Consider the following 14,202-nt stretch of genomic DNA (forward strand, 5'->3'; position numbering starts at 1 on the left):
CAACATAAATATTCCAAAAAGCGTTGGCATGAACTGGAAATGTCATGTCATTCAAGATGTGATCCCTACCAGGGTAAGTAAACCTGACCACTGATAAATAAACTACAAGCCATTCATATTTCATTTTTTAACCCTTTGTTCTGTCTTCTTGCCTATTCAAATAAAACCATCTGCAAACTAGCAGTAATTTAATTTCTTCTATGGAAATATTAGAAATATTATAAAAATTAATAAACTGAAATGTTCAGTATCTTTAATAAAAATGTCTGCTGTCTTTAAACTATAGCAATAGAATTTTTCTTATCTGTGCATTACACATAATAGATTATATTGTTTATACAACAAACCTCATCCCAATGCTGCTGAAGCTATAAACAGGATTTTTATTTTTTACATTTTCAAAAATAATTTTTACAAAATGCTACACATGTACACACAAATAAACCAAATAGTTTACATATGTATGTCTGCATCATCAAATAACTAGTTATTCTGGTAAGATGCTGCCAGTACCACATAGTTTTGCATGATGGAAATACGGTGAAGAAGCTTATCCTCTGCTCACTGCGACCACTTCAATGTTGCTGCAACAGAAATCTGGCACAGCAGATACGGCCCCGCCAAAACCACCAGACAACTTACATAAACCCACTTCCCGCTTTCACCTTGGGCAAACAAGCAAAAATAGGAAGTGTTCATGTACTAGACACAACAAGCTTGGGATAGCAAACCACCACCAGAGCGGGGCTAATCCATCTTTAAATGGGCCCTTACACTAATTTATGATATTCCTTCCTTCACAACCCTCCCTGGTTGCTTCTATCACTTCTCTATAATAAACTCCATACCTATCCACTCCCCTCATACAAATGTCTCATTTTGTGAATAGTAGACTTGTTTACCCCCCTTTCTTCCCAAAATTTAAGTAGAAGGCCTGGGAAAGCAAGAGGGCATAGAACATAGACAAATTCCACAGCAGCAGCTAAGACTGGTCCCTCACAGATGATGTGGCAAGACCATTAAAAAGTTCAGAGGTTGTAAAAAATAAAATGTTAAAGGAATTAAAAAAAAACAAACACAACACAGAGAAACATTTATGGGACCACACTTAATTCCAACACCTTTTGGGGAGGGGGGGGTGTGTGCACGGTGAGTTAAGTTCAAAGAAAACTACCAACACACTAACATACCATTACTTTAGCATTCTAACAAAGCAACGGACTCTTATTGACAATGAGCAATAGGTAGGTAGGTATAACTGCAAGGTCGATAGCTACCGTATGCTATTAAAAAAAAAAAAGCCCAGGAAAAGAGGGAGTACACAATAAAGAGCAAATATCAAGAGCCACAGGAGTATCAAGAAGTGTAAATATGTATTATGTTTTGTGTACTGTATGTGTGAAGGTAGGGATTCTATAGAAAGAGTAGGTTACCAAGGATACTTACAGAAAGCTGTAAATCCCTGAATGAGAAAGGAAAAGTTCTTCGATGGAAACAAACAAATCTACTGTACTTCTCATCTATAATCATGAATTGAGAACATGTTATCTATGAGGCATGGCGCAAGGCAATGTACAATGGGAAGAAAAACAAGGAGGACTAGGTCTGTCTTTAAAAGACTTTAGAGACAATGAGGCAAGAGTACACATAGGCACTGGCTGAGTAGCTCAGTTGATTAGACCATCATCCTGATACACCAAGGTTATGGGTTCAATCCCCAGTCAAGGCACATGTTTCACTTTTTCTATAAAATCAATTAAAAAAAAAGAGAGTACATATAACTAATATAAGATTATCACAGCAAAAGGGAGGTGCTTCAGTGCTCTGCAGAGTGTAGAGGGAAGTGAGAAAGCATTCTCATAGGGGAATTCAGAAAAGTTGAACCTGAGGGGGGTGGCCTTTTTGAAAAGCCTAGGTGAATACTGAGGACCTGGAGCAGAAAGGAGAGGGAAGGGAGAAGCAGCAGTCCAGGAGGAGGCGGCGGAGGAGGGTGGCAAGAGACCTGGGGGCTGGTGGGGGCGCCAGTGTGGTGGTGTAAATGCTGGAGGGTAAAGGCTGTCAACACTGGGAAGAGAGGAAAAAGAAAAGAGAAGCTAATTAATCTGGAATGAAATCTGGAACCAGATATGGCAAGAAGCATTTCACACCTTGAGTAATAAAAGAGGGTCATGTGTTAAACAGCAGAATGAAGGACACAGCTTTAGAAAGACAGATACAAAAGAGGTAAAAGAGGCATTCATACCAGCACACTGGCACCAGAGGTCCCTTTTTCTAATTCATGTTTTGAATTCTTCCACATCATTTAATTGCTCTTTAGCCCAAATTTCCTCTCTTACACATTCAACAGCATTCTGGTTTAAAATCCAGGTCATCTTGCTAATTACAATTACCCTTTGATCTTAATTAGAGGTCCTATTTAAAAAAGAAACATTGATCTCTCATCATTCATTCCTTAATTTACTAGCTTACATTTTTTTCTACCTACAAAGCCTGATAAAATAGTTCTCAATGCTACTCCAGTAACTATGAATGAACTTACAAAAGTTCAATGAAAAATATAACCTATTTCTATGACAAGTGACCTGACACAGTTCCATTGCATGTACACACATAAGGATGGATGACCACAGGGAGGGAACGGGAGAAGGGAGAATGGAAGTGAATACATGCATCTTACATTGCAATTTGTTGTTTTGCCTTTTACCACAGGCTCACCTCAAAATCATCTGGGTAACTAAAAACACACTCAAGCGCATGTGTTCAGGGTCCAAAAAGCTTTCAATCTAACCATTCAGCATGGGGCCAGACAATACGCAGACGTCCTCTACATGACTTTGTGGTTCCTAAGAGCCACTGCTCCAGGTACTCAGTAGTTTGCAGGGTGAGATGGACACATAAAGAGTCAAAACGCAATGTGAGAGAACAGGGAAGGAAGTGTGTCTGCTAAGAATACAATGATTTTGCAGCATCCACAGATCAGGGAGTATTTGAGCAGGACTGGCAGAAGAATGAAAGCAGAAAGAGGCCAATGAGGAGTATTTTATGAAAGACTTTTCAAATAATCTTAGAAGTTACTGAATACATGAATGAACAAATTTATCACTGCTAAGTATTTCAGAGGCACTAAGTATTTTTAAATAGTGCAATGACACGGTCCTATTTATGTTTTTATATAAAATGCAAATGGAAACTTGTACAGGATGAATGGAGAGGAGGGACATTAATGCCTGGGGAACTGATCAGAATACAGGAATGACAGGGAGGCTGTGAAGCAGTACAATAAGGGAAATACAGGAGAGGAAGTTATAAATCAGGGACACTTAAGACAGGATTAATAGGATATGGTGCTGGACTGCATGCAGGGGTTAAACAGACAGAAAAGTAGATTACAACTACAAGGATCACGGTTCAGGCAACGGGGTGCAGTGAGTCTACTAACTAAGCCAGAAAATGCAGATGCAAGAGGCAGGTGGCAGGGCTGCACTTCAGGAGGTGTGAGTTCAGCCCAAGGAGAAGGAACAGGAAAGGAGACAGCTCGGTTTCAAACAGGTGGGCTTTTGGTTGCTGAGTCACCTGGTAATATCTACTGCAGGTCAAAGGAAATAATACATCTGGGGTTCAGAAAAAAGCATCAGAGCCAAAGATACAAGTTTACAGAATAGGAGAGGCAAACAGACAAAGGAAGATGGCAGCATCTGTGGCAGAGAAGAACCAAAACCAGATAAAGAACTTGAGCAGGGAGAGGGGACAGTTAGAATCACTCATTAGTAATAATATCAAGGAAACCGAGGAAAGAAACTTCTAGGAAGTGACCAATCGTCAAGGACAGAATGAAAAAGGCTGATGGATTTATCTACCAGATGCCACTACAACCCTTGTGAAAACTGTTTCAATACTATTCAAGGGTCAAAAATAGGTTTACAAAAGGCTTATTAGGTGGGACTGACTTAACCTAATAAGTCAGACTTAATGAACATGTGTTTACTTTTGTCATGAACTGTGCTAAAAATTTTATGTGGATGATTATCATTTACCTTTGCAACAATCTTATGTGACTTTATTTAAAATTTCCAATAATGATGAGAAAACAAAGCCAAAGAGCTCTGTTACACCTTACCTACGCTCACACAGCTGGAAAGTGCAGAGTTGTGCTCTGCTTCCACACAGCGGGATTCCGGTATGTGTTCATCACCACCTCGCTATACTGCCTCAACTGTTCAGTCTTTTTAAAATGGCAATAAAAATAGCTAACACTTATAGAAGGTTTCAGATATAGGGTTTCATGTAATAGTGACAACATCCCAAAGTGATGAATTCTATTACTATTCTACCCGTTCCAGCCATTTAGAACCTGACGCTCAGAGAGGCTTACCCAATATCACACAGATAATCATTGATGGAACTGGGTCCAGATTTTGGACTCCAAAACCCATGATCTAAATGTGATCTCAAGGACAATGAGCTTATGAAGGAGGCAAAATTACTGAGAAAAGTGTCAATAACTAAGGAAAAGGGGGAAAAGGTGGGGAAGGAGGGGAGAATACTTGTGAAAAGATGAACTTGCAAGCAAGAAGGAACCCAAGGCAAAGGGGATTAATTCAGCTTTTTTTGTTTAGTGTTATTCAAGTTAAATTTACATTTGTAAAACCTACATATGGCAAGTGTACAATTCAATGATTTTTAATAAATGTGTATAGGGTGTGCAGTCATAACCACATCCAGTTCTATAACATTTTCAACACCTTGAAAAATTCCATCATTCGTCATTTACAGTCAATCCCAACTTCCACTCCAACCTCCAACAAGAGGATCTTGAAGATGAGAAACAAACCCAGTCAGAAATATCCATTGCCACCACTGTCACCACTTCCTTCTCTGGGACAAACCAATGACACATCTCAGTACAACACAGTAACCATCAGTCACGAAGCAATGACTCTTGGTGGTAAAGAATCCTTATTTATATTTTACTGCTTTCTTGCTCAGACCTTCAGAGGGCATTTAAAAGAACAAGGATAAAAGTAGATGCCCTTTGATTTTTAAAAACATTTAATTTACTGTAGTAACAGATATAATTCCCCCCTCCCCCAACATAGGGCAGAAAGTAAGCCTCCAGATGTGTACAATGAAAAGGAAATATTAATATGAAGAAAAAATCTGGGGCATATTATTTGCAAGAATCTTGGGCAAAGGAGGTAAGTAAATTCTGCATAAAAATTTGTTACTGTTGCCCTGGATGGTGAGGCTCAGCGGACTGTGCGCCAGCCTGTGACAAAAGGTTGCCGGTTCGCCCAGTCAGGGGACATGCCTGGGTTGCAGGCTAGGCTCCCAGTTAGAGGCAACCGATTGATGTATCTCTTGCATATCAATATTTCTGTCCCTCTCTTTCTCCCTCCCTTCCCCTCTCTCTAAAAATAAATAAGTAAAAATCTTTTTAAAAATTTGTTAATGTCTGACAGAAAAAAGAATTGTAAATTTTACAACATATTTTCATAAAATAAACTTAAATATCTCAGTGACTTTTACTGCAGTGATAAACCCTTAGTATCTATTTAACGCGTGGCAAGATAATGAATAGGCTTAATTATACATTATTCTGGCATTCAAACTGTCAATGCCTTTACTAGAGGCATTCAAACTGTCATGCTTTACTAGAGAAACAAAGGCTCACACATAACAATTTTGCTTCCAAATAAAGATATTGAGGAAAATATTTTCAAAAAATATTGTACTGTGCAAATGAAAAGGAAAAATGAGGGTGAGGCAGGACTATTTTCTGCATTTTACTAAGATACAAAAAAGAAAAAAAACCCCAATTTGTTCCCTTTGTTCATTCTTCCATTCTTTCCCCAAATATTTATTAAGCATCCCCTCTGCACCAGACATGTTTCTAAGTATCAGAGATACAGTGGTAAAAGGGTCTCTGCTTGTGGAGCTTACATCCCCATGGCAGTGGTCGGGGGGAGGGCGTGGTGAGAGAAAAGCAACTAATAGGAAACATGTGAGACAGTGGGAAAGGGTTATGCCACGAACCAAGATAGGCTAAGTGCCTGAGAGAATGGTGGTCAAGAAAATTGCTGAGGGGACATGTAAGCACTGGCTCCAACAATGATAGAAAAGGGGAAAAAGAAATCCAGACGGAGCAGGCAGTAAGTGTAAGGGCCCTAAGGCAAAGCTACGGAGAAGGAAGTAAGGCCCCGTGATTCGAGCAGGGTGGGGCGAAGAGAGGACAGTTACCAGATGAGGTTTGAGAGGTAGCAGGTCAACTAGTGCTGAATTTATAAGCCAGAGAATGGACTTCGGATTCATTCTATGTGTTACAGAAAGCCACTAGAAGGCAGTAAGATGATCTGATTTATGTTCCTACATTTTGAGAAGATGCCTCTCACTGTAGTGGGGAGAATCAGTTGTAAAGGGTCAAGAGTAGAAGCAGCGGAACAGTGAGAGGCTATTACAATTGTTTGGGTGAGACCATTGTGGCACGAAGGGGAGGTATGGTAGGGACAGGGAGGAGTGGGCAGATGCGGGCTACTTTTTGGAAGGAGAAAACATCAATAGGGCCTACTGGTAGACTGAAGGTCGGGGTGGGAGGTGAGTGAAGGAAAGCAATAAAGTAAGGATGGCTTCAAAGTTCTGTTTCTGTTTTTCCCCTGACTGTGTCTAGCAGATGCTATGTGGAGAGGTCAATGAGTGGAGACAAGGAAAAAGGTCTGGCTTGGAGAAACAGATTTAGGGATGACTGACGTATGGTGTGCAATCAGCCTTGGTAGTAAATGAGGTGATCTAAAGGAGATCACATGATACGTGCTTCCTTAATCAATAATGCCTACTATGTGCTAGGCCCTATGCTAGGTGCTTGGCGTGAAAGACAGATCTTGCCCTCACGGAGCGTACACTTTACCAGAGAAGACAAACACAAACATAAATGAATAGACTGGACAGTATGACAAGTAAGTGCTATGGAAAGAAAAAAGTAGAGGAGCTGGTGGCGTGGACAGGGTGATGGAGTTAAATGGGGTCATCGTGAGCCTCACTGAAAAACTGAGATGTGCGCAAAGAGCCATGTAGAGGGAAGGTCAGCGCTAAGGCCCAGAGATAGGGATAACTGAGATCTTCCAAAATAAGCATGACCAGTATGGCTGAAGCAGAAGAAAAAAAGAGGTGTCAAAGGAGTGGCTAGAAAAGTAGCACGAAACCCAGGAGTATATGAAGACAAGGGGAAAAGGTGTCAAGGATCAACTAGGCTGAATGCTGCTGGGAGGATGAGTAAGATGAGAGCAAAGAGGTTCTTAACGTTGGCAGAGCAACATGGAGTCGGAGGAGAAGAGAGCATCTCTATGGAAGGGAAAGGAAGGAAATCCAGCTGGCAGGAGGTACATTTACCTCTAGAGGTAGTAAGACAAGTTAGCTCTCAGGACTAAATTCTTACTCTATCACAGCCAACAGGCAAGGGTTTGAAAATGTTAGTAATGCCAACATCATCAATCAACTCTGGAATCCAAAAAGCCCATTTAGTTTATTTTCTCAATTAATTATAAACCCACCCCAAAATCACTACTCTACGCTATTAAAAAAAATGAAGAAGTAAATTTGAAAAGCACACAAAAGAGTAAAAACTCATAAACCAGCTTCAGCATCAACACAGTACCAACTACCATTTGTTGAGAATCACCTTAGGTATTGTGGATAGATGTCTGCTCTAGCAGTTGCACAAGAATGCTCTCAGAAAGGTTTATTCTTCATATAATATATGAGGAAAGGGGACCAGGGTTCCAGTGTTCGGAAACTGAGGGCGTGGATTAGGAGGAGTCCGTGTTTCTTCTACTCTGCCACATAGCACCTCTTTCTTAGCCACACTTACCTAAAATGAGAGGGCAGACGGGCAGGTTTTCTTCTTGCTTTGTAAGACAGTCTTGCTAGCTAGACATGGTAGATTTTATTATTTATAATCTACTACAACCAATAATTTGTTGGTCCCTTCCCTGAGCCTATTCATCCATCCATCTCTTCATTCATTTATAAACAGGTATCGGCATCTACTATATACAAATAGACACTCTGTACATAAGTTTGGTTTCATTTTAGAAAAGTTAGTTTTCTAAAACAAACACAATACATGTCTGAAATAAGCCTTGCTGTTGTATAAAAAGCACAATTAACCAATATAGTTAACAGTAATGGTAAATGGTTAAAAAAAAAAAAAAGACATGAGGAATTAGGTTATTTTAATGTTCCATTGTGGAAACTACTTCCCAACAATTTGTGGCTCAAATTTTTTCACTATATATACTTAAAAATATATACGATTTTAGTCTAATGACCTCTGAAGAATCAATGCTAAAATAATCTTTATGTGGTAATTTAATACACTTAATTGAAATAGTGGACCCTTAAAATTTTTAAATCAGTACTGACATATGAAATACAATCTATTGACAATTGAGCAAAGAAGGAGACGAACTTTTTAAGAGTTTAAGGGTCACAAGACCTCATGATACAGAAACAAAATCCTATTCAAAATATTAGACAATAAAATACCATTAAGGTCATGGAAAAAAAAATACAGCTTTTGCTTTTAAAAAATACTCTAAGTTGATACACCTCAGTCATCTTCACTGGTACAGGCAAGGCAAATACCAGATGCACTTTCGGCAAAGTTATATAAACAGCAACAAAAAAAACAAGATGCCAAAAATGAAGAGAATATCAATAGGAACAGCTGCCCAAATTTAAGTGTATCTGTTCTGTGAATGATGGGACATAGCCATTACAAACAATAAGGCAGAGCTGCGTGTCCTCTCAAGGAAAAGATCTCCGAGGTACGTATATTTTCTGGAGTAAAAGGAGGTAAGAAAACAGTACATGTAACCAGTATGGATGAAGGCTACTTTCATGTTTATATATACACTTTTGTGCTACAAAAATTGTTCTGATAAGCTTGTACTGTTATATAATTAACAATTTAAAAAAAAAAGGAAATGGGGAAAAAGGGGTGGGAAGGTTCCTTTCCAAAAAATGGAAAGGAAAATAGGAGCCAGGAACAAGATGACAGGTTTATGGGCCAGCAGTGTGACGTGGAGACATGCGGAGTGGGGTGCCCTCAGATTCAAATTCTAGCCCAGCTACTAACTTTGGGCAGATTAAACTCTCTAAGGTTCAGCTTACCTATGCATTGAGTAAAAATGACACTATTTCTTATCCTTTGGAGTTACTGTTAAAATAAAATGAGCTACTTTTGAAATGTGCCTAGAACACGGTAGCTGTCCAATAAATGGTAGCTAATGTTACTTTCTTAAATTGAAATGATAAAATAACGTCACCTCTAAATTGTTTCCTCTTTATACCACAATCTTAAAGTATATTTTATTTGGTAAAAACCCTTTATACTTGTTTGGAAAGTAGATTTTAATAATGACCACCAAATCAATCTAACGAGAGGATAAAATCTGGTGGCACTGTTAGAGATACCTTTCACCTGGGATATCCTTTTCCAGGTGCCTCGTTCCCTGTCCCTGCTCATTCAACGCTGAGCCCTAAACGTTCTGCTTCTTACCCAGAAACCTAACATTTCAATTTGTCTGCAGTATATCATAAGACTGGTAGGTACCTGCACCTCTTCAAGCCATTCTGCAGTAGGTAAGTAAATAAAGGATATTACTCAGGGGCATAACATCAAGACTATAGACTTCCATGTTAAGAAGAAAAATAAATCAAAACTCTAAACCATAAACCAGAACAGATTTCAAAGTAGCAAATAATAAAATTCCTAACTTCCAATTTAGAGTAAGAAACTGATTAAAATTTTTAAATTACTTTTTCACAATAACCTAATTCAGTCAATGTAATGTTCACATTTGTTTTTCAAATGTTGGCTTCGTATTTTCCCACTGGGCCCTATTCAAAGCTCATGAATTATCATAATAAACAAACTCTTGCCTAATGAAGCATTATTATTGTGAATCTTAGTAATTCCTGTTCCTCTTCTAATTATTAAGACTTCTAAAAAGAAATTTAAAAATGCTGTTAAAACTGTACCTTCTTTTATATTTAAAAGTTCACTTACATGCTACTGTCCTTAGAGTTATGCATCTCATCAACACTTCAAAACCTTATCTTTTATTCAAAAGTCTAAATCTAGAGCAGGGATTAACAAACTTATTCTGCATATGACAGCAGACATCTTAGGCTTTGTGGGCTGGTCTTGGTCACGGCTATTGCCTCTGTCTTTTTTACAATGAGAAAACAGTCACAGACAACACATAAACAAGAAAGCATGGCTGTGTTCCAATAAAACTTTATTTACAAAAAAAGGGAGGAGACTGAATTCGGTCTGCAGGCTACTGTTGCCAACTCCTTCCTAATCAATCATCTACTTTTGAAATGCTTAGTAACTCATGTCTCTGACCAATTAGTTGATAGGTATTTTACTTATTAATGTTAGTATTACTGATTTTACTAAAATTATTTTTATATTCTTTTTAAGTTTATTTAGTTTCTTCCCAAAATTTAAGTAATTTTTCACAGTTCTGTACTTAACTACTTAGAACTTGCTTAACCATTCAGAATTTCCTTTTGAATCCCATTTTCTAAAATTTATTATTTTTATACATTTGAATTTTCCCCAGATTTCCTATGAAAGATAGAAATGTAGAATGTTGCAACTAAATGCTCTGTAAGGTTGAAAAATAAAACCACCATTTATATGTTTACTTTTCCTTAATTAAAAATTCAAGCCAATTATTAATAAAGATAGCCTTTTAAGGTATGGTAGCCAGCCTGTAAGACGGCCCCCCAGGATCCCAACCTCCTGGTCCGCACCCCCTGAATAGTCTCCCCCACTGCAGCTTCTGTCTTGGTCGTCTCTTGGCTTGCTCACTCTGGACAAAGGCAGCGGCCATGTCACGAGGGCCACGTAGCCCTGTGGAGGGAAACCAAGTAGCCAGCCCCAACTTGCCAGCCCTGTGATCCTCCAGCCCCAGCTTTCAAGCTTTCAGACGCTGTAGCCCCAGCCAGCACCAACCCGAACCTCCTAAGACACCCTAAGCCATGACTGACCAAACAAGCGGCCCCAGAATTCCTGCCCCACGGCAACTGTAAATGTTAAAAATGGCTATTACACTAAGTTTTGGGGCGATCCGATGGCACCTGATGAGGTAACAGTTTAGCTTATTCTGCAGAGCTAAATATTTTGGTTAGTGGCAGCAGCAGCCGCTGATAAACGAGCATCTCCTGTCTTGCAACAAGGTGGGCTTAGGGGACAAGGCTGACATTAGCAACAGCTAACTGGGCTGCGTGGCCCTGATGACTGCTATGCTGTTTGTTCAAAAGTACTTAACGTGAACTTGATACATGCTCTGTGGAAAGGTCTGTGCCAGGCTATCAAGGCAGTCTGATTCCTACACACTGGCACATTATCCACAATAACAGTTATATGCAAAAAAAAAAAAAAAAGAAAAGAAAAAGAAAAAAATCCTTTCTTCATCTTCATTGTCACCTATGTAAATTTCACTGCTGCACAGCACGGTAGTTTTAAACCCTGGTCTGGTCCATTCGAGGATAATGAAGTACAGTTAATGGGATGCTTTCTACCCGCACTTTTAAACCCACCTCCTTCTCCTTTTCCCACTTCTCTGTTGCCTGCCTGTACAATTCCCGGGCTTCAGCGCTCATTTTGTTTTCACATTGGTACTTTAAAGCCTCTGAGGCAATTGATTCTGGTCCAGTTGCTTTTCTCCTGATCTCAGTCCTGTCCATCCAGAGGGCTGAGAATAGGGAAGTCCCTTCACTTGGGGTCACCCGTCTTAAAACATACTTAGTGGCTGTCTCCCAAGAGCAGGGCAAGCAAAAAGAGGAAGATCATACAGGGGACCTGAAATGACCCTGAGATCGCTGAAATTTCTCACTACATGAATCTTCTTTATTTCTCCAACATGCTAGAAATAATTAGGTACTATGTTAGCTGCTGCTAGCTGGTTTATATTGTAAGGTTGATTTTTAACTCTATAATGTCCCAGTGACAATTCTATTTTCGACTAGGTAGAATTCCCGATTGTTAGGACAGGCAGTAATAAAGCTCCTGGCTTTTATGACAGGGCATGCAGAAACAGGAAGTATCTTGAGTGCAGGAAGCCTTTCCTACCTCTCTCTTCTGTAGTGTCTGGCACAGACTTTGCATTCAGTTGATAAATGAATGCATAAATATTAGGAAAAAAGGTATTTGGGGGATTAAAAAAGAAAGAAAGAAAAGTACTCATCCAGTCAACTATAATTCATTTCCTTTTTTGTAATGCTTCAAGGGAGAGGCAATTATTTTCCATCAAGAAGCCTTCTTAGCCTAAAACCACTCTTTTGACCACTGAAAATATGAATACTAGTAAATACAGAGACAGTTCTTTTCTTAAAACTGTCTAATAAAAGGAGGAAGGATTTCCAAGATTACTCCAAAATGCGAAAGAATAAAAAAGGTCGGAATGAAGGTTCTAGTGTGCACTGCTGGTTTTCCATCAAAAGGACACAATGAAACTTACGAAAGGCCCTGGAAAAAATGAGACTAAGAGTAAGACTCAGCAGATTAGTAAATTCTAAAAAACACACTACAAGGCAGAAATGGGGAATCAACATGTTGTGACCAGATCTCAGCACTTAATAAGAAAATGGACTGATGTCTTTGGAATAGCACAGAAAAGCAAGTAATCAAATTCTTCCAGAATGAGATCAGGAGTGGGGGGGTTGATTAAATCACAAAAAGCTCTAATGAAAGGAAAATTCAGGCTCTTTCCAATAGCCCTTTTTTCTAAGCAACATTCCTAATTTTTACTCATTATTTAAAAAGTAGTTGTTTTTCATGGCAATAAAATTTTAGCACAGTTGTCCTATCACTGGTACAAACAAAAATTAAAAATATATACCACAGTCTGTTTACTGGCCTAAGTCATATAAAATTGTTGACGTTGCCAAACTTATTTCTCTAACCCACTCCTCCCAAATTTCAGACTAGTATACTCAACTGCCTATCTAAAATCTTCACTTGGCTTCCCAATACCACCTCAAGTTTCCTACCAAAAACTAATCTCTTGGTCTCCATCCTTCAATCCATGACTCTTCTCCTAATCCCCACCTCACCCCACAACCCCCAAAACCAAACTGTTTTTCTCATTCACATACGGAACTTCCATCCAGCTGCATAAATCATAAATCCTCCCATGTAACCTGGCAAATTGAGTACAGTCTACCTCCCATATCTCTATCCAACTAACCTACTTCCTTCCACCTCTGCTGACACGCCCTTAATCCATCCACCAGCTTTCTTACTTGGAGAAATGCAACAGCTTCTTAACTATTCTACGTTTTCTGTTCTACATTGCACATCATTTAATTCTTCACCCAGCAGCCAGATTAATACAGAAAAATTTTATTCCACTATTTAAAGCCTTCGATGGTTTCCCATTGCACCTGAAATAAAATGCCAAGACCTGACTTGGGCTACAAGATCCTGCACCTCATGGCCCCTGGCCATCTCTCCAGCTACAGCCAGTGGGGCACTGGGCCTGATTTCAGATCTCTGCAGCCTAGAAAGCTCTTCTCATGCAAACTAACTCCCCCAACTCATCGTTCTAGTATCAGCTTAAATATTTTAAAATATGCTTACATATTTAACTGTATGGTTATCATTCTAATATCCACGTCTCCCCTAAAGGGGCAGCTGCAGAAATTCAGTGACAGTGTCTGTTTTGTTCATCACTGTGACCCCGGAGGCCATCAGACAGAGGCTGTGGCATAGCACAGAAGACCAATAAATAAAAAAGCACTTCCTCTTAAATTTATCTCACTAAGTATATATAATGCTTTTACACATAAATTATAAATGTAAATAAATTACTCATTGTAAAGTACATGATTCTGTAACTACTATGCTGCATAACTGAAACTAATACAAAATAATGCTAATGTAAACTGTAATTGAAAAATAAAATTTTTAAAAATAAAAAATAACAAGATAAAATAAGAAATGAATACATTAAACTTATTAAAAAAATATACTCCAGATGAAATATGTCTCAAAGGAAATAATCTCAAGATATAATGTATTACAAAATCTACCCTTTTGCCTTTGGGGATTACAAACTTATTAATATATCAATTTCATAAGTCAGATTTGCAAAATACCAAAGACCTTAAAGACAAACAGGCTGTTACAGTTAC

General features: G+C 38.8%; 1 protein-coding gene across 8 annotated transcripts in view; it reads right to left on the bottom strand.

Moving 5' to 3' along the window:
* PLEKHA5 (pleckstrin homology domain containing A5) overlaps nucleotides 1-14,202 on the bottom strand; it is a 200,610-nt gene that overhangs the window by 119,619 nt on the left and 66,789 nt on the right. The gene's annotated exons all lie outside the window — the stretch shown is intronic.

This window comes from Pteronotus mesoamericanus, unplaced genomic scaffold (genome assembly GCF_021234165.1).
Source record: "Pteronotus mesoamericanus isolate MK-2021 breed Mesoamerican mustached bat unplaced genomic scaffold, CSHL_Meso_final scaffold_21, whole genome shotgun sequence".
NCBI lineage: Eukaryota > Metazoa > Chordata > Mammalia > Chiroptera > Mormoopidae > Pteronotus > Pteronotus mesoamericanus.